General features: G+C 36.2%; 2 long non-coding RNA genes across 2 annotated transcripts in view; one reads left to right on the plus strand and one right to left on the minus strand.

Moving 5' to 3' along the window:
• LOC149918917 (uncharacterized) overlaps window positions 1–2,697 on the minus strand; it is a 52,691-nt gene extending 49,994 nt beyond the window's left edge. The window contains exon 1 of the long non-coding RNA XR_016464096.1: window positions 2,610–2,697. This is a non-coding gene — a long non-coding RNA (uncharacterized LOC149918917). The remainder of the gene's footprint in view (window positions 1–2,609) is intronic.
• The window catches only part of LOC149918918 (uncharacterized), a 70,282-nt gene that overhangs the window by 11,883 nt on the left and 38,182 nt on the right, over window positions 1–20,217 (plus strand). The window lies entirely within an intron of this gene.

Here is a 20,217-nt window from a genome sequence, read left to right on the forward strand (position 1 = left end):
TAGGGGTGATTATATTATATCTCAGAAAACTAATCTCAGATGACAAAAAGAATCTGAACTGTAAGGGGTTTCTACAGTTTTTAGAGCTAAGGAATTACTATAATCTTTAGAGCCAAGCCTGTTGAACATCACTCTGGCAACATGTGGGTCAAAGATAGAGAAGAAAATTATCTGTGTCCATGAAAATTGTTTTCAGAATAGAATTTACCTTGTTGAAAGTCTTATTTCTTTCACCAACGCCAAATAAGTAGTTAACAGAACTTCACTGCTGTGTTCTCCAGTGACAAACTGAAGTATGGAGTAGCTAAATATGAAATAATACGTGGATTGATTTGTTTACCTTAATTCTTCTCAGTAGTCAGAAATCCTGCCCAATAACTTTCAGTAAAAGTATAGTAGAGGAAAAACTTATCTATGCCACGTGTGGAAAATGATATGATATAAGGTCATAAGGTCTGCAGCATTAGATTACTCTCACTGATTCAGGAAATATTTCATAATCTTCATCAGAAACAATCAAAGAAAAACATAGAAGAGAAAGAGATCACAGTTGGTTTCCAAAAGACTACCAGAGTCAAGGTGAGGCAGTGGTTTCTCTCTTCATTCTTATAAGAATTGTTTGTGATATGTTAACATCCATTAAGAATAAGTTGAGCTTTTCCAACTTTCTCAACTCATATTTTTTTTATAATACTGCAAAGTCTACAAAGTAGTTTAAATAAATATATGTAATGCATGTATATAACTGTAAGGATATAGATAGTGACTACAAAGAATTTTAAGGGATTATTAATGTAGACATTAAGTAAAAAAGGAATTATAAAATCTACAATAAGAAAAAACAAGACTGAACTTCCTAAGAGGCTCCACAACACAAAACAACCAGAGGGAGGAGGAGGAGAAAAGACACACTTCAGAGTTTCACAGATACAGGCACCACAAATTCATGAAAGCATCATTCTGTGCTCCCCTTCTGAATTGGCAATATTCTCGAGTTACTCTAATGCAGTGTTGCCAAGTTTCTAAAAGCTGAAAGAGCTATTGCAACATCTAAAATCAATGGAAATGCTATGATGAAATGTGTCACAAAACTTATCTGGGAGCCATTTACTTTTTAAAGAGCAACATTCTTCTTCCACAGAAAACAGCATTATTGCATTTGGAGAATTTATCGGGGAGAAAAGCCTACTATAAAAAAAAAAACAAAAAAAAAAAAAAGAAAAAGAAAAAAACAAAAAAAAAAACCTGAAAGTAATCTGTTTCATAGCAAAATAAAAAATAAATACAAAAGCAAAACAAACTAGGAAAAATAACTAGTTAGGCCTTATTATTATTATTATTCTGATATTAATCCATCATATCATACACTGGACAGGCAAAATCACATGTAAAATTTTATACTAGATGATAACCTCTACTCTGCCCTTGTAAGGCCTCATCTGGAGTACTGTGTCCAGTTCTGGGCTCCCCAGTACAAAAAAGGGATCTCTTGAAAGAGTCCAGCGGAGGGCCACAAAGATGGTGAAGGGCCTGGAGTGTCTCCCCTATGAGGAAAGGCTGAGTGAGCTGGGTCCGTTTAACCTTGAGAAGACTGAGAGGAGACCTGATCCAGGCCTATAAATATCTAAGGTGTGGGGGGAAGAGTGGCGAGGCCAGACTCTTTTCAGCAGTATGTGAAGACAGGACAAGGGGAAACGGCTGAAAACTGGAGCATAGGAAGTTCCGCACAAATGTGCGCAAGAACTTCTTTATGGTGAGGGTGACGGGGAACTGGAACAGGCAGCCCAGGGAGGTTGTGGAGAATATCTCCAAAGAAGGAGACAAGACCCGCCTGGATGCCTACCTGTGCGACCTGGTGTAGGGAACCTGTTTTGGCAGGGATGTTGGACTCGATGATCTATGGAGGTCCCTTCCAACCCCTACAATTCTGTGATTCTGTGATCTTCAGAGAATAAAATTTAATCCACTTCTTCATGGTAAGACTAACTCATGACTTGGCCAAGTGGTTTAGAAATAATTAATAATTAGATTCCTAAATTTTACTCATATAGATGTGATATAAACCAAAGTACACATATTTTTACTGGAATCCATACCATACGTTTCATCTTCCTTCCCTTCTTGGGAAGATTGTTATAGTACCTTCTCCTTTTCTTGGCAAAGTTATTCATCCTTGTTAATCATGTTACATTCCTGTTCACTAACCCAGAAACTCAAACTGTCCTTAAGGTACACAGCCTGTGAAATATTGCTTGAAAATGTTTTCAGCAAATTTTACCTGTAGCCATGATTCTGTATGGGAACTGTGAGCCATAAAGAGGAATTTCCAAAAACATATGAATATTTCATACTGTAGAGTGGGAGACGGTGTTCCAATCCTTAGAATTTAGGATTACAGAATTCAAAATTTTGATCAGTTTCCCTCTTTTTGGGGGGGAGGAACAAAAACAATAATTGCATAGTGCCAACTCACATACTGCATTACTGTTGATATAGCATCCATTACAAAGATGTTTGAAATTGGCTAGAAGAAATTAAGGGTATTATCAATAGAATTTAATAAGAGAGTGTGCAGGCACAAGAGGCAACAGTGACAAAGTAAGTTTTACCTGTCAAACATTGTGGAGTGAACCTTTGATTGTGTTCCCAAAGATCTTTTCTTCAATTTTCTTTTTTCTCTAAATTCTGTGTCTCTATCTGTAAAACTGCTGCAAAGAAAACTGGTCTTAGAGCATTTCCAGCTGTGCTAACATCTGGAGAGAGAAGATATGTCAGGAAATATCTGCAGCTGACTATCCACAACAAAGGAATTACAGAGATTTCAGAACTTTGTTTGCTTATTCACATCATAACTTTTGTCTCTCCAAAAATTTAGCTGTGGAAGTAAAAGAAGATTTTTTTTTTCCTATTATCTTTGTAGTATATTTAAAAAGTGACAAAAATTTACATTTTAATTGGATAGGAGCTTTCATTTTTTTTGTGTTGAGACAGTCTTCCAGAGAATAGTCACTGTAACTCATACACTAACTCAGAAAGCCTTCAGAATTTCTTTTCTTCTCATGGAATAAAGGTTACTCAGAACAAGATATAAAAACACAATAAACTGTCTTCCCACAGAAGGAATTTAATTCCTAGCTTTCTTTGTTCTTGAGATTTTCCGAGTTGAGATTTCAGACTGTAAAATCTTTGGAACTGGATTCTCCTGGTTTCTCTGTTTTCCATAGTATTGAGTGCTCAATCAGAAACAATTTATTTAACACTTCACACTCCTCATAGAAAAATTAGCTGCATGCACGGTTTACAAAGAACAATTTGTTTCTCTCTAGATTTTAAACCGTCCTGACAATCTTCAGATACATTCAATTTCCATGACAACTGGGTTTTCTTTCTGCTCCTCAACCTCCATTTTGACAGATCTTTTTCTCTATTCATATAAGTCTGTAGCTTTAAAGTGAACTTCTAATACCAATATAACCGTCATAAAATTTCAGGATTTGGAAGAACTGTAGTGTTAAATAGTTAATAAACTACTATAAAAATTATACTGCAAATAATAATAAAATAATAAATAAAGATTATACTGCAAATGACTCCATTACAGAGTTACAATCAAAAGACTCTGATGGAGCATTAGTTTATCGGTGGTTGCAAACTATATCAAAGCCCAAATTTTACTTTGAAACCAAAGCTGTATTTTTTGGAACAGTGACACAGGGCTTAGCTACATTGAAGTGGTTTGTTATCCTTGAATACAACCCACCTGGCCTCCCACTCCAGCCGTCTGTAAATCAAATCTCATTTGTTGCACTGTACACAGCATGTCAATGGCAGCAAAACGCTAAGGGCTTCCCAGATATAAATAGGGACTGACCGCGGGAACATTTTCATGGATGAATATTGAGAACTTGCCAATTTGTATTCAGTATTAGGTGAAGGATGACTTTATTCACTATCATGCTGGAGCACAACTCCCAGCTGTACTCTCCTTAGATTTCATTTTGAAGGGTTGCAAGATCTCTGAAAAAGAAGAAAAGATGCTGTAAGAAGAAGTGAGTAGTGATTTGAATTGGTAAGTGGCCATGTTCCACGAGATCTGGTGCTGAACTAAAACTGCAAAATAACACAGAGTTGTCTCTGTGACATGTTAAAATGAGATTTATAAGTAAACTACTGCTCCTGCAGAAATTCAGCCACAGCTTTTCTGTCTAAAATGGATCTGAAGTTTATTTCTATTTGAGATTGAAGTTTAAGGTTTTTATCTTATTATTTTAACATGTTTTTACATTAAAATGTATAGATCCAGATGGAAGATCCAGTTTCTCAAGCGATCTGACATCACTTGTTCTTGGTAAACCCCAATTAGCCCCACAAAACTTTGGATATGGAAGTTCACTAAGGCAAAAAAGAAAAGTAAACACACATAAGTGTATGAGTGCAGATCTTGTTTTAAGAAACAAATGCTTTCCAAGAGGTGATATGCTGTCACTGTCAGTCAAAGGGACACATACTATAGTTCTGTCTAAATTTGGTACAAAAAAAGCTAACAATTCCAGGAATCTACTTATTTTTCTGATTAAAAAGTTTCTAAGTTCCTCCTGAGCTTGATCTCCCACAACTGTGACCATGTAATAGCCTGGTGTATCTTCCCTGAGTCAGGGTTATTTAGTTCAAAGGTTTTGAGAGAGATTGTACTGTGACTAAAGACCTCTGCATCACCATAAATATATTTGATTTGTTATTACTTCTCATGATAGGTCTGCTGACAAGTAGAAGTCCTTTCCCAGCACAGCTCAAAGACAAAAATGGAAGAAAAAAGTAACACAGGGCATAGAATTATTCATTTAGGAGTGTGTTATTAAATATATATATATACACACACAATGAAGAATGTGGAAACATTAAAATGAATAGAAGATAGGCAAAATGTTTATCACTTTTAGTTTTCAAAAGAAAATTTTGACATACTGAGAAAAAATTTTAATAAAAGCCACTGATTTCTGTCTCTCTCCTTAAAAGAGATACACGTCTGTACGCTTAAAGCCAGCTATAACTGAATGTGATTAAATTAATCTTTTTATGTTAGCAAGAGATAATTACTTTAACATTCTCAGATACTCTCAATAACTGCAGCTGGTGGCAAAATTCCAAAAATTATTAGAAGTGTAATTTTTAGCAAAGTTTATTTCAAAATATTTAGTCCCACCAGAAATTGTTGAAATGGCTATTTTCTGAGGAAAAGCAGGGTAAAAATGAATTTCAATATTAAGTTAAATTATATTAAGAAAAAATAATTTTAAGAAATAGGTGAAAAAAAAAACATACTGAGAAAAGGAATAGGGAGATACAATACACATTCAATTCTTTAGTAATGTGTTGTGAACACATGTTATTAACATGAAGACAGATAAATAACAAATATGGGAGAAAGTCCCTTTATGTCTTCTTGCAGAGTTGAAGACTTCTGTATTTCTCCTGCTGCTCTGTCATTTAGACACTGTAGACGCACTAGAAACTGGGAGGAGACACATCCAGGACAGCTGACCCAAAATGGCCAAAGGGATATTCAGTACTATATGATGTTCAGCAATAAAAGATGGGGTAAAGAAGTGGAATGCGGAAGGGGGGGGGGGGGAGTGGAAGGGAAGTGTTGAATGGTATGTTTTCATGGAAGCCTTGTATCTAAGCAGATGTCACCATACACCTGTTCTGACTCTGTCAATGAAACAGAGATCTGGGAAAGTAGAGCCTTAGGATGAACCAGGAAGCGAACCAACTTCATAAAATCAAGGCGCATGTTGTACAGCACAGTCTGGTCTTTCTGATGAAATACATCATTCCTGATACTCCTTCTCAGAGATCAGTTACTGTGAGCTTGTAGTTCTTTACATGGCAAGAGGACAAATAGCCTAGAGATCCAGAGTTTATTAAATAGAAATTGAAGTAGAAAGATGAAAGCCCCCTTTTTTTTTTTTCCAGCTCCAAATTCTACAGCATTCAAACGCTAAGAAAATTAGAACTGAAAATGAATGACTTATGTTTTACTTCAGATTCTATATTCTTCTGTGAATCAGACTCTCAGCCCACAGAAGATGTTTAATAAGTTTTATATCTAAAGATCACTGTCATGTCAATAAAGATTGTTTCATCATGACATACACAGTTCAGATAGCTGATTAATTCAAAACATGAATGAAAATCAATTTTTGATAAATAGTAAGGATTGAAACAATCTGCCAATTTTAATCTCAAACTTTCTAGTTAAAAATTGCAGGGCTTAGTGAAATTCCTTTGAATAGCTTCTGAAATTTATATTTCTGATTATATAACAAAGGGTCAAGATTTTCTAAAAACATATTTAATGAAAACTTTTCTTCCTCCTACTCTTATTGTCTTCTATCTCTAAGGGAAAATGTTAAAAGAAAAAAAAAAAACACCACCAAAAAAAACATTTTTCCACCCTCACTCTCTGACAGGAAATTAAAGATGAGGTGTTATGAAACTTGCTTAAGACACCTCCAGAGGCCTAAATAAAATCACAAACCTAAATTCAAAAGACAATACTCAGAACAAAATATATCATTTTAACTAGTAACTGTCAATCGTAGGAAAGGCAAAACATGCAGCAGAATACTGAGAAAATATTTTATCTGTTAGGCTTTAGACAAATATTTGTTTAAAAAAAAAAAATGAATAAAAATCTTAGTTTCATGAAAAGGTTGCCAGATGACTAAATAAACTGAGTTCCAATAGTATTTACAATACTAATTACCCTTCTCAGCTACAAGAAAGAGCTGCACAAATTTTCATCCTCACAAGTGGCAAACAGCATCTCTATAGCCCTCCCATCTTACCTAACCTCCCTTCCAGAGGCCATACGCTTTTTTTTCCATAAACTCTAGAAGATCCCTGCTCAACCAAGCTGAACTTTTGCCCTGCCTTCTTGACTTCCAATATTTTGGAATCATCCATTCCTGCATGCTAAAGAGATGGCTATGAAGGATGGATCCCACTGCCTTCAAAAGCAGTTTACTGAGCTACATAGTTCTCTGAGCTTCCCGAGCAGTCTGAAGTCTGCTCTCTCCACACCTAAGGGCAGTTTTTGTGGCAGTTTTCCTCCATTTTCTTCACTGTTACTTTCAATACTGGAATTTGTGCAGAAGTCAGAAGAATGTGCTGTGACTAATGCTCGGTACTTCTTAATATTTGTTCTATCTGTAGAGTAAATCTGATTATCAGTATAAAAAATTACTGTTCTAGCTCTAATACCAGTTATCATATCTTTTTGATATAAACTGAGACATTCATGGCACTGATAGTCTTTACAAAAAGTAATTTCTTAAAAACTCACAGCAACTCTCTGAAGTCTTCTTGACCTATTAGTTCTCAGAGAAATGATTTGCCTGTATTTAAACTGCACATTCACTGCAATCCTGGAAAAGAAGCCAGATGCTCTGAATACTAATCTTTTTTTATAATCACGTTTCTTTGTTTGCCTCCTTTCCATTGTCACTTTTTACTTAACTAAATAATAATAATAAAAGCAACAACTAAACAATTGAACTCTATCATCAGTATGAGTTTTGAATGTACATTTGTGAGTTCACAAAGATGAAGGCATGAGGCCTGGACTAAGATATTCCTCTTACCTTTTTAACTTCACAGCTATTCCCCTTTTATTCTGGCTAGCTGTATTTCACAGCTGTATCATCAGTATTTATAAGTATTTATAATTATTTCACATAAAGTCAATGCAAAATTTTCTAAAGAGTTTTCCCCATGGAGAAAAGTCATCATTCAGAAGGCATTAGAATTTATTATAATTGTTGAACTATTATATGTCCTTCACTGAATATAGAGCCAAGACTCTGATCTTGCTGTTTTGCCAAATTTCAGATTTGAGAACTATTAAGCATAGCAGTCATAGTTATTATAACAACAGAAACTATGTAATTCATAAAGTATCACAGTATTCCTTTGGATCATCATGAATTTTTGTTCTCCTCTTAAAAGAAGAACAATTTATCCTCAGTAAATTTGACAAGAAGAGAAAATACAATCATATTTTCTAATCATCTTAGCCTATAACATTCTGGCATATTGCAAACTGCTATCTGAATGAATCCCGGGGATGTCTGAGATAAGTAACAAATCCACAAGACATCAAGTAGTTACTGCTATATGATATTTGAGCAGACAGTATTCAAGTTTTGCACATTTTCATGGAGCTCCAACCTTGGATTCTCTCATTTTCCTCTCTTCTGGTTAACAAACTGGAAAATGGGCCTACGGTTTCCCCAGGTTTAAAAATTTTCATAATAAAAGCAAATTAAGTAACTTTTCTTTAGGCTGTTCTATCAATTATGATTTCTACTGTTCTTATTTCTCCTTTCTCAGACTCTAATCTGGTACAAAATTGATACAAAAAGAGCATCTAGAGACAGCTTTGAACACTGCTGGTACTTATTTAAATGCTTAATGGCATCAGACTTCTTAAATGCAAGGCAGCAAAAGCAAATTGCAAAAGCAATAGCATCCACCTCTCACATCCTGTCATTATCAATCATTTGACCAAGGCAATCTGTAATTAAAGTTGAGTAGATTCAGAGAGTGCTTTTGGGAGGGTGGGAAGCTTCATGAATTAAGATGGAAAGCTAACAAACAAGTACACATTTTTCAAAAGTTAGGATTTTATAAAATTAGAGAAAAATTATTTGTTTACTTGTTTTTCAGGAAGAAAGTAAAAGTAGGAGGAACTTATTAGGCTTCTATTCCAGTACCTTAGTTCCTTATTTCTGCCACTGTCTGGTTCTTTACGTATCTCCATACTTTCTTCATCGCTTACTTGCAGGAAAGGAAGATGAATGTACTTATGTCCCGTTAAGAATGTGGATCAAGAAAATTGTAGGCAAGTAGTCAAGGAGCTGTTTCATTGCTTTTCTTACCCAGAAAGAAAATTATGACAAAATTGAAGTTCTCTCAATAAATTTTGAACTGCATCTAGAGGAATTCTCATGCAAAACTTGTAACAACAAATTTGGAAGACTCCCATTTAATTCTATTTAAAACTGTTTTGCCATCCTCTGTCCAGCTGTTCTTAGCTTCATAAGAATATGATCATTACAGACTACTTAAAAACTATGGTTTGTTTGTTTGTTTTAAACTAAGATGGCAATTCTTTGCTACATTTCTGTCACTGTATTTTTCTCCTCTCCCTTGAAGATCTGACAGTTGTAGGACTACATCTGTTTTCTGCCACAGTATTTTCCTTCATTTGTTCAAAATCATTTTCACACTCTTCAGATCTCATCTCTGTGTTCAATATCCACCCAGCGCCTTTGTTTTCTTTCACAGTTAATTTTTCAGCTCTAAAAAAATCACTATTATTTTTGGCAAAAATCAGAATTTTTATAAAAACAAACAAAAAATTGGATCTTCGCTTAAAGCCTCATAAATCTTCAGCAGGAATTTTCCAGAACATTTAAGAATGTGAAAAATAAGAAATTTGGTTCTTACTGTTGACCAACATTGCCCCACCACCAATCTTGAGAACTGCAAGATTAAAAATATAGATGCTGAGGAAGACTAACCAAATTGCTTCATTATAATAGAAGACCATTGTTTTGAGACTCACCCCATAAATTCTGCTGCACAAGGCATCCATTTTTAAAAATATTCGGGCCCAGACCTACATTTTTCATTGTCTGGAGGTATTCTGTCACTCCTGCTTCTCTTTCAGGTTAGAGAGATTCTCTGCTACATGCCCCAGATGTTTCTGGTAGAAAAGGAGCAGGCTCACATCTGGCCCCACTGCTTTGTTCCTTTTGCTGCCTGCGCTGTCTGTACCTCAACAGATCCCAGTTCTACTGTAGAAAACACTGTTGTGATGTGCCTCAATACTAGCAGTGTGTTGTCATGACTCCTTCCATGCCCACCCACCCCAGTGCAAGGCACAAACATCTGCTGCAGTTTTTCTAGCTTTTCTTTGCTTTTTGTTGCCACAGCTGTCTATCTCGTACAAGAAGCACGTGGCAGATTGCAATTTATCATTAGCAGCTCTCAGCTTCTAAGGCTGAAGCTTCTCCTTCATTCTGCAGCCCCAAGCTGACTTGCTGACAAGAAGTAATGATGCACCATGTGAGATCTTGTCTCTTTTAGCTACAATATATCTTCACCAATTCTGATTTCCAGACACTACATGCAGCACCACAGCAACCTTTCTTCACAAAGGCATGCCTTCTTGGACTTGAAGCTGTCCTCAGTAAGATATGTTGAAGTGGATGTCATTTTTGTCATAAGGGAAAAAGATTCTTTGTCCAGATAAAGATAAATGTGTTGTTTCTGAGGAAGGCTGTATCTGGGAAGCAGAGTCAAACTGAACTCCAGTTCTCTTAGCAGCATCAGAGAGTTCCAGTTTTCAGCAGCATGTCTGTCATTGTTAACTTCTTGCTATTTCAGCACTTGGGTCTTCATACTAAGCTGCTTCTCCTGTAGCCATGGCTGGAAGGCAATTAGATCAGCACTCAGTGGGGAACACAACCCAAAGCTCTCTGATGAAAGGTTCTGCCATTTGAAATCTATGACGCAAAGTGGCAGTGGAGAAATTAACAAGCAGAAAAGCAGAGCCTTCTCATGCTTTTTTCCCCTTACTAAGCGTATAATCAATGAAAATTATATAAAGGAATATTATATAATCAAATAATATTAAGATGTTATAACAATGAAATAAGCAAGAGAGCGAGGCACAGCGAGACAAAGAGAATAAATAGGAGGCTTACCCATGTCGTGGGCTCGCTCAGGAAACTCCAGTGGAGTGGACCTTCTGAAGAGAGAGAGAGATCCTTCCCCACTGGTAGTCAGCTCTTAAATGGGTCTAGGAGAGGTGGAGCCAGGCTCCACGCCTTCCTGCAGCACAGGTGAATTGCTTTCACCTGTGCTCCTAGGGCTGAGTCATTGCTCGCCTCAAGTGATTAATCAGAGGTTCAGGCCATGACTCAGCAGTTCCCATACACTAAGTAACAAATAACATGTACAGGTACCATCTATCTGTTTCACTCTTTGTTATTTTGCCATCTCCACAAATTTTTTCACACTTGAACAGCTTTACAAAGTAGGGGCTGGATTCTGACCCAGCCAGGGAGCACCCAGCTCCAGGTACAAAGTGAGAAAGCCTGGAAGTGCTTCTTGCACGTCTGTGTTGAGACTGAACAGAATCCCAACTCTTGTCTCTCCTCACCCACATGGCTGCTACACAAAAGAAGGATGAGTTAAGTTTCATAGAAATAAAAATCAGTTATCCTTTTTTGTGGAACCAACAGAGAACTTCAGCATTGATGATACTTCTACCAGGTTGTTAAAAGGAAAACAAGTTCTCATTTTCTGTAGATACTGCTATGGGCAGAAACATGGTATAAAACAGCAAAAAATGAGAGATTTGAAAGCAGGGACATGATTCTTTGGGAGAACACACTGAATAAATATATGGATAAAGTTGTATCCTATAAGATCTCTATGCAGGCTTTCCCTTGAAGCTTTTTATTGTCCACAGTAAACAGTTGTATTTCTTTTTGTCACAGATGATCCTATGATCCTAGTCTATAAATGAAGTGAAAGAGTTTGTTTCTCGTGTTTCTTTGATTTTGCAGTACCCTTGGTAAGAGTATAGTGCGGGTTAATTCTCACCTGAGGCAGCCAGCTGTTATCTTTTAAAATCTTTGAAAAACAAACCTATTTTTTACCTAAAGAATCTAAAGCCACAGGCAAAAGTTATTAAACAAACATCAGAACATAACTTTTCAAACACAGACTAGGGATTTTCTACACATTAAATATCCTCCTAAAACCCAGTGTGAACAAATTTTGTTACAAACATCATTTCTTTGATTTGTTCTACCTGTCCCTAGGCTCCTGCAAAGAGGAGGTGTCTGCATTCTTTCCTGCTTTCCTTGCTGATTACAAAAGGTTCTTAGACTATGTTTAGGGAGAAGATCTAACTTACAAATACTTCCCATTTTCAGAGCTGAGTTAGATCTTGTGTATGGGAAAGTGAACCCCTACAGACCCATCCATTCAATCTACCAGACAGGCAATCTGAGCTAGTGCCACAAGAAGGGGCAATTAGAGATGTTAATGTTATTATCTGCCCATGGCAATATTTCCCAAATCAGACTGCTTTACAGGAAGAGAAGGAACTGTGAGGAGGAGAGACTGGGAGCACTGAAACTTAGAAAACCGTATACAACAAGCCCCCTCTGGAGGCCCTGCATTAACATCCATGTTAGGGATGAAACTTTCTGAAGAGGTATATTTACCTGAAGGTCTTGATTTCTTCAGCATGCTCAAAGCACGTTCACAAAGTCAGTCCCAGAAACTATGGTAGGCAAAGGTTGCCCGAGCAATTTCTGAAACCATAAACATGGCTATAAAGGTCTGAAGAGTTGTGTGCACAGTGGAAATTACAGAAATTATAGGCACCTCAAGATTTCAGGGCTAGGTTGCAAGGAACCAACAGACATGTTTAGATATTAGCAGCTATTTCAATTAGGAGCTTATTTTTTCTTCTTTTAATGTGAGGAACGATTTTGTTTGTTTGTTTTTCATTTATAATGTTTTTCCAGTTGAGGAGGGTTTAAAATAATACTAAAATAAGCATTTCTGCTGCTGTAGTGAACATTATAAAATTATGATACAAAGGCAATAAAATTACTAACTGCAAACTATGCAAAGATGAACAATTTCACTTTCATGTCTCTATGTCTCAGTTCTGCATAATATTTTTTATTTTTTCCCCTCTCACTCAAGAAGAAATGCAATATAGCAGAATCAGAGATCCGACATAAAGATTTACCTGTATGCTTTAAAATGCCACCAATAGTAAGATAAGTTAGCATGAACAACAAAGTCAATGCCTATAACAATATGTCATGAAACCTGACCCTTTTTTCTCAGACCTGAGATAATCAGGACATGTTCTGCTGAGGACTGGAAGGTTTCCACTGTAAAATCAATGAAAATAGTACTGACATATTTCAGGGCATAGAAGAGAGTATAATGCTGTGCATATATTTTGAGACAAAAAAAAAAAAAAAATACAAAACAAAAACAACCCATATTTCTTACAAAAGGAATTTTCTGAAACTATTTCTGCCTTCGTCTAACATTCCTTCACCAAGTCTTTTGCTCTTCTGTTTATTCTAAGATTGATCTAAATCAATGGCTTCAAAGGATGAGCATGGTATACTCAGGAACTCAGTGTTTTACTCTCCAGTTACTCTGTTATATATTAAAACTCAGCAATATTGTTTACAGGCTTTCCATATGCAGTGACTTGTAGCTGCTATCTACCTGTACAACCTTTAAGTATTTAAGAGCATACTTAATGTTTATGCATTAAGACATTGCTCATATCAATATTGTTCTATGTTATTCAGAATTAAGCAGAGATAAATATTCACATAGTATAAATCTGATTAGTTTTACATCCAGGCCAAAATGTACTAAATCCTATATGCATCAAGCCTCCAAATCTCTGTATGAGTCACTGCAATTTCAAAATCTCCCTCTCTAAAAGAGGGCATTGCTTCCACATGATCTCAGGGTTAGCTAGTGGAATTGGGAAGCACAGCAAGAAATCTCCAACCTGCAATGAACATCTGCAACTACACTGTTGGTAAAGAAGACATGGCTCATTCCACATTTGTCTGCTACCAAATCTCCCTAATTTGTGTTCTCCCAATACAACTATTGGGATCTGTCCACACTTCAATTGTACTTTGTCTGGATGAAACTGCTTCACACCACAGTAAAACAGGTGTCTCATGAGTAGCTGTATCTTATCCATCTGGCAGTAATTTAACAATTATGCTTTTATTATTAGCAGTCTATAATCAGCTCACTGTTTGATTGCCAATCTGCCCCCCCACACCATCTTCTTGTGTGTATGTTTACATATTTTCATATTTTTTATATTAAATCAACCTTTTGTGCCTTATGACAAACACAAGCAACAAAGACTCGAAGAACAGAGGCACACACAGGGGAACAAACAGCTGACTTTGTGATGCCTTAGTAGAAAATGTCTAATTACAGCAGAGTATACATGCCACCAGTGATGGCAACACATTTGTATTAAATGCCTTTGTACTCAGTAGAGTCCTATCATTTATCTAAATGACTATTATTTTCTCTTTTTCCTCAGAGCTTTTATTAAATCTCTGAGCAATTTCAAGCCATTAGCCCAGAGATACAGGCTTTATTCAACAAAAATGCATTAGCAGGAGAAAGGCTGTCTGCCTATCTTTGTCTGGCGCTAGTCTTGCCAGGAGTCTCACATCCAAGGGGCATGGTTCTTTGTATCTTGATTGATGCTCCACTCCCTTATTTTAGCTGCCAAGCAAAGTTGTAATTCAAGCCTGGATGATTCTGCTGTCACTTACTTCTGCACACAGTGCCTGTCTTTTTCTGGATGTATTTTAATTTCTGGGGTTTATTTCCATTACTGCCAAAATCTGCTTGATGCTGGAGAAACTAATTCCACTGCAAAATAATCAAGAGGAATATCTAGGTGGAAAAGGATCAGGATGAGGAAGGACCTAGTGCAGCTGACCTATATACAAGCCTCTGCTTTTCATCTAGTGGCTGGTCTTGAACAGTGCACATCTGCAGTCATTTCTTCTCCAGGCTGTGTTCTTGTCAACCTGCCTTGACAGATAAAATTGATCATATCCTCTATGTTCTTCTTGTCTACTTAAATTAAACTATTTGGCTTAGGGACTGATTTCTCCTGTCTTTATATACTGCATCAGATGTAGTAGGCCAAGCATTATGTCAGTGCTAAAATACAAATATTCACTAATGTTTTATCTCATTATTCTGGACTGTTTTGAAAAAAAATGTGACAGTAGGACTGCCACAACTCTGGTCAAAGCATAGCTCTGATTTAAAGTACCATGCTTACTCACCATTGCATCTCAGCCAATGGAAAACAAAAGAGGATTTACCACATATATATTCTACTAATTATCAGTAGCCATACGCACATCTCCACAAAAGCAATGGATAACTTAGCTATGTTATACCTACTTCCCTTCCGCAAAAGATGACAACCTAAGGCATGCACAGACACACTGAAAAGAATATGTATATATAGTACTTCCTTTTCTGCAAGAGATTCAAATTTATAAACAAAGCCAGTTTCCTTTCTCAGTCCTGAACTTTTCTAATAGTCTTATTAGATCTGCAAATAACAGGAGGGGCATATGGCCAAAGGTTTATGTTGGAGCTCAGAAATCACAAGCTGAGCTTTGTGCAGTGTCATTGGCATCCAGCATGACCTTCCATCCTCACAGATGAAATGCTGAAAGCAACAATGTACCCTAGAAATGGTTTGAGACTCAAGTACAAGTGTAATAGGGGACATGAAAGCACCTAATGGACTGGTAAATTGAAGGAAAATCCTGACCCATCCTTTCATTGACTTATTTCACAAAATTAAAGCAAATAGATTTCAGAAATTTAAAAGGAAGATAAGACACACACCAGAATAAGTTGTGCATCCACAATGACACTGGCTAGAAAGAGATTATAATGACTATAAATCACAGATACTAAAAAATTAGAGCTAAAATAGATCACTTCATAGGTCACTTGGTCCATCCAATGGCAGGTTTTTCTACAGATACTATTCTCCAGTGTCTTTTGCCAATATCCTTCTATAGTCTTTGTGACTTGAGGCAGAAGGTGATCTCCAGATGAGGTCATAAATAAATTATTCCCTGTTGTACAGTACAATTTCCGGAGCATGTCTGAATCAATTTATTAATTTTCAGCAGGAGACTGCCATTTTTTTCCACCAATTTGAAGCAGATGGCTTCATCTAAAAGCTAGTGACCTGAAGATATGCATTTTCCCCTCACAGGTCATCCACTCATCAGTGACCTTGAAGAAAAAAATAAATCCAAATGCTGAAAGAATTTACTTTGCTAAAGGAAAAATGAAAACGAAAAGTGATTCATTCAAACTATCACGCTAAAATTACCCTATGAACAAATTAAGCACTTAATAATGAAGCAATGCTCCATGTTATCATCCATTACAAGGGATTTCAGCCCACAAGCCATCTGTAGCCTCATATGACAGTTAAGTCAGGCTGTAGCCTGCTTCTAGATTCTCTTTCAGAGGTCTGTCAGAACAAATAGCAGTTCATAAAGCAGGATGGGCTTTTCTGAAGGCAAGAGACTACCTCCTCCCAAAACACCTTTTTCTGCACAAAGTGACTCTGTGATCATAAAACATAAGAAGGACTGAGTAGCCCAAGAAGTAAAGAGCTCCCAGGCATAGCCAATTCTTGCATTTCACTGTCTACTCCTTGATGTAATCCCAAGAACTAAGAACAGTTGCAGCTGCAAGCAGGATGTATGAATTATTTTCCTCATTTCATTCTGAAAATGAAAATTGTCTTTCTAGGTCACTTCTTAAACTTTGCTAGCTGTCAACAGTAGACAATCACAGTCATCGAACGTGCATCACATGAGCACTACAACTAGCACTGTTCTCACTTGACTTTCTCCCAAGTGCAAGGCAAGTATCACAAAAGCAGGTACAGGTTTCTTCATTCTATTCATGAGAACAATATATATATATTTTTCTTAAGATCCCTACTTGAAAATCACCTGTGTTTTACTTTCTGTTACCTCTGAATGGACTTCACATAACAGTAAACAACATAAACATATCTGTTTTCCATTTACAGTGCATAGTGTCACCACTGAATTCCTCAGTTGTTTTTGCTTCTGACTGTATTCAAGGCTGCTAATGCAGATTCTCATTTTCCTGAAAACACCAAGAGCACATGAAGTTTTCCAGTTGCTGATTATTGCTGAGTTGTTCATCCAACCAAAGGGTATAGAAGACAGGAAAGAAGTAGTAGATATAAATGGTTAATTTTCATGATGGAAAGATTTAAAAAAAAAAAAACAACACCTAACCTCAACACTTTCCAGGTATTCATATAAGATGTAGAGCAAAGGTATTCGGGGTAGTGAAACTAAGAACTTACAACTAAGAGTTGCAGAGTGCTCAATGCTAAATAGTATCGATACACACAATTCTGGTCTGTAAGTTAACATTTCTTAAAAAAAAAGATCCTGGAATTCATTGAAAGTGTCGGTTCAACATCATCCAAGTAGTGTGATATGTTTTTAGAAAAAGTTTGGAAACAAATACAGCTGAGGGGGAGGGGGGCAAGAAGAGAAAGAAGCATAACACCATACTGTTATAACAAGAAGCAATTAAATGAGGCTAATGAAAGTTAACGAGCAGATTTCAGATGAGGACAAATTAGAAGATTCAGGACCTTAATACTGGAAAATAAACGCAGGAAAGCCAGCAGTGAAATGATGGTTGGCATGGAAAAGATGAATAGGAAGCAATTTGCCACTCCACATAGTACAAGATCTAGAAGGAATCCAACACAATGACTAAGCAAAAATTCTAAACTAAAGGAAATACACTTTTCACATCTCATTGCTTCAGTACATTATAGAGGTTAAAGTATGAATGGTTAAAAACATAAATAGATTTATTCAAGCAAGAAAATTCTTCAAGGGTTATTAAGCTCAAAGATGAAGTTATTCTACTTGTTTCAGGAAATCCTTGTACCAACAATTTCCAGAATCTGGGAATAAGAATGGAAGAAAGTATCATTTTATAGTGTGTTGTTCATATAATTTTATCTATTTGATGTCTACTAGACACCACGAAGAACAGTGTACTGAGCTAAACAGAATGTTAAATGACTTGGTACAGTTCATTTATTAGTATAGCTATTCTTAGGCCTGAACACCTTAAATCTTATCCACTCCATTATGATTTCATGGTTAGCAGAGGAGATTTATCAGCAGAGAGCTCTCATGTTGAGTCAGAATGCTTTCTTGTACTTCATCATACATCGTGGACCAGGAGTTCAGCCTAGGCATGTCCAAAGCTACGAGGTTATTACTATGTTCATGAATGAAAGTCTGATACAGATTAAGTGGAATTTCCACTTGGCAGACAATTTGTTTGGGAATATATCTTCTACCAACTCTGATAGCTTGGGCTTTATCATTTGATTAACCTGTTTTGTTTAACAGTTTCACAAAGTGTTTGAAATTGTTAGTTTCCATTGGCAGTGTGTGATACTCCCCTGAAATCACCAATATGCTCTTGCTAGAACATTGTCCTCATACACTTTCCTGAAAAGCAATGTTGCATGCAACTTCAAATAAAGGACTACTGTTAAAACATGTAACATACACCTCATAGTATTCTGTTAAATGGCAAATGTTCTTCCCAGGCTATCAATATGTCTCACTCTCACTAAATAGTAATTCCCTGCATGAGAATTCTTATTTTCTGTTCAAGCAAGAAAGTACTATTCAGCACCATCAAAAGCAATGAAATCTGTATTGAAGTAAATATTAATGGCACTTAACAAGAAAATATAAACAGGTTAGAATCAGAGAGTAAGAATATAGACCTAAACAATAAGCTTCGCTAAATATAAATCCAGAATGTAAATTGAATAAAAACTGGTTTCCAAGTATAAAAAAAAAAAAAATAAACAGATCTCTTTCACCTATTAATGCATTTAATTTATTATCACTGTTAATTTCAGTATTTGATTTTGCTGGATTAAAAAAGTTTTTTGCAGAATATTTTCACAGAATTAACATTAATTTCTCCAAGAACTAAAGACCAAGATTTAGTTGCATGTAATACTTCATAGAATGTTATATCATTAAATATTCTCTTAAGGAGTGTTACAAAAAGTTAGTTTACTTTAGATGCTATTTGTTCATTTCTGAACTAAGTATAACATGTAACTGAAGGGTAATTTCAGAATGAACTAGAAGACTAGTTCTAGATACAGCCCTTGAAATATGTGAATCCATGCAAGAATCAGTATTGCAGCACACTATCATAGATCATGCTTCTTGACATCAATAGAACACATTATCAGCTGACATAACATGAAGCAGCTCCAGGCTATTTCATGCTTTTTTCATTGAGAGGGCAGTTTGGTGCTGGAACAGATTCCTCAGAGAGATTGTGGATGCTCTGTCCCTGGAGGCGTTCAAGACCAGGTTGGACGGTGCCCTGGGCAACCTCATCTAGAGCTTGATCTAGCAGTTGGCAACCCTGCCTATGGCGGGGAGCTGGTACGCAATGATCCTGGAGTTCTCCTTCTACCCAAGCATTTCTATGATTCTATGATAAGGAAGAACATTTTATTCTAGCTAAAGGTTTGTATAAGTAAATAAAAGAAGGAGAAGAAAAAATAACAAAGAAAAAAGAGAGGTAGAGAGATGGAGGAAGAAATATTTCACATTTCTTTTTTAAACACTAGGGAAAAAAAAAACACATTGTGTTGCTGACCTTAGAGACTGTAATTTATCCACTCACTTTTTCTGCAGCATTCCTCATTGCAGGTAGCTCACCAATTTACTAAAGAAATTGTTGCTCTCTCAGCAGTGGGCGCTGTCTTCAAACAAGCTGATTATTCATGAGTTTAACATGCCCACGCTGCCAGTACTCAGCCTCTCATTTGTTATTATACTCTGTATCTGCACCAATTTATGTTCATAAACTTATTTTAGGCCTTTTCTATTGTCCAGATTTGTACATATAATTCCATTCCATGATTGCTTCCTTACATAATGGGATAGTAATCGGCAATTGAAGAGAGTATTTCCTTTTTCTAGCTAATTAGCTTCCTGGTCACAGTACTACCATCAGGAATACTCAGCTGCCATAGATTATGATATCAATCAGAGTTCTCAGTCAGAAACTCCCAATGCTTTTAACTTCTTGAGTTGCTAGACGATGATGGTGTCTCCAAATATAACATCCTCTCAGAGATTTACCTGTAAAATTTCATCTGCAAATCTGGGTAAATAGGGATGACATTTGAATGTAATATGTTATAGTCTTTCTGGAGCTATCAAGAAGCGTAAATACATGTTGTTAACATGTATAGCTGTATTCTGTGCTACAGGTTAAGAAATTAAGAAGTTTATACTAGTAACATAGAAAAAAATATCACAGCCACTAGTATTTCCCTAGTTTCAGTCACAAGGAATTTTTAAAGATTCATTCTTGTTTTGCATATAGGCATTTTCTTTATTTTAAATACAGTGATAGTGCCAAAAATTGAACACTTGTCTTTTGAAGATCACAAAG

Source organism: Phasianus colchicus, chromosome 2 (genome assembly GCF_987193195.1).
Source record: "Phasianus colchicus chromosome 2, bPhaCol1.hap1.1, whole genome shotgun sequence".
NCBI classification, from domain to species: domain Eukaryota; kingdom Metazoa; phylum Chordata; class Aves; order Galliformes; family Phasianidae; genus Phasianus; species Phasianus colchicus.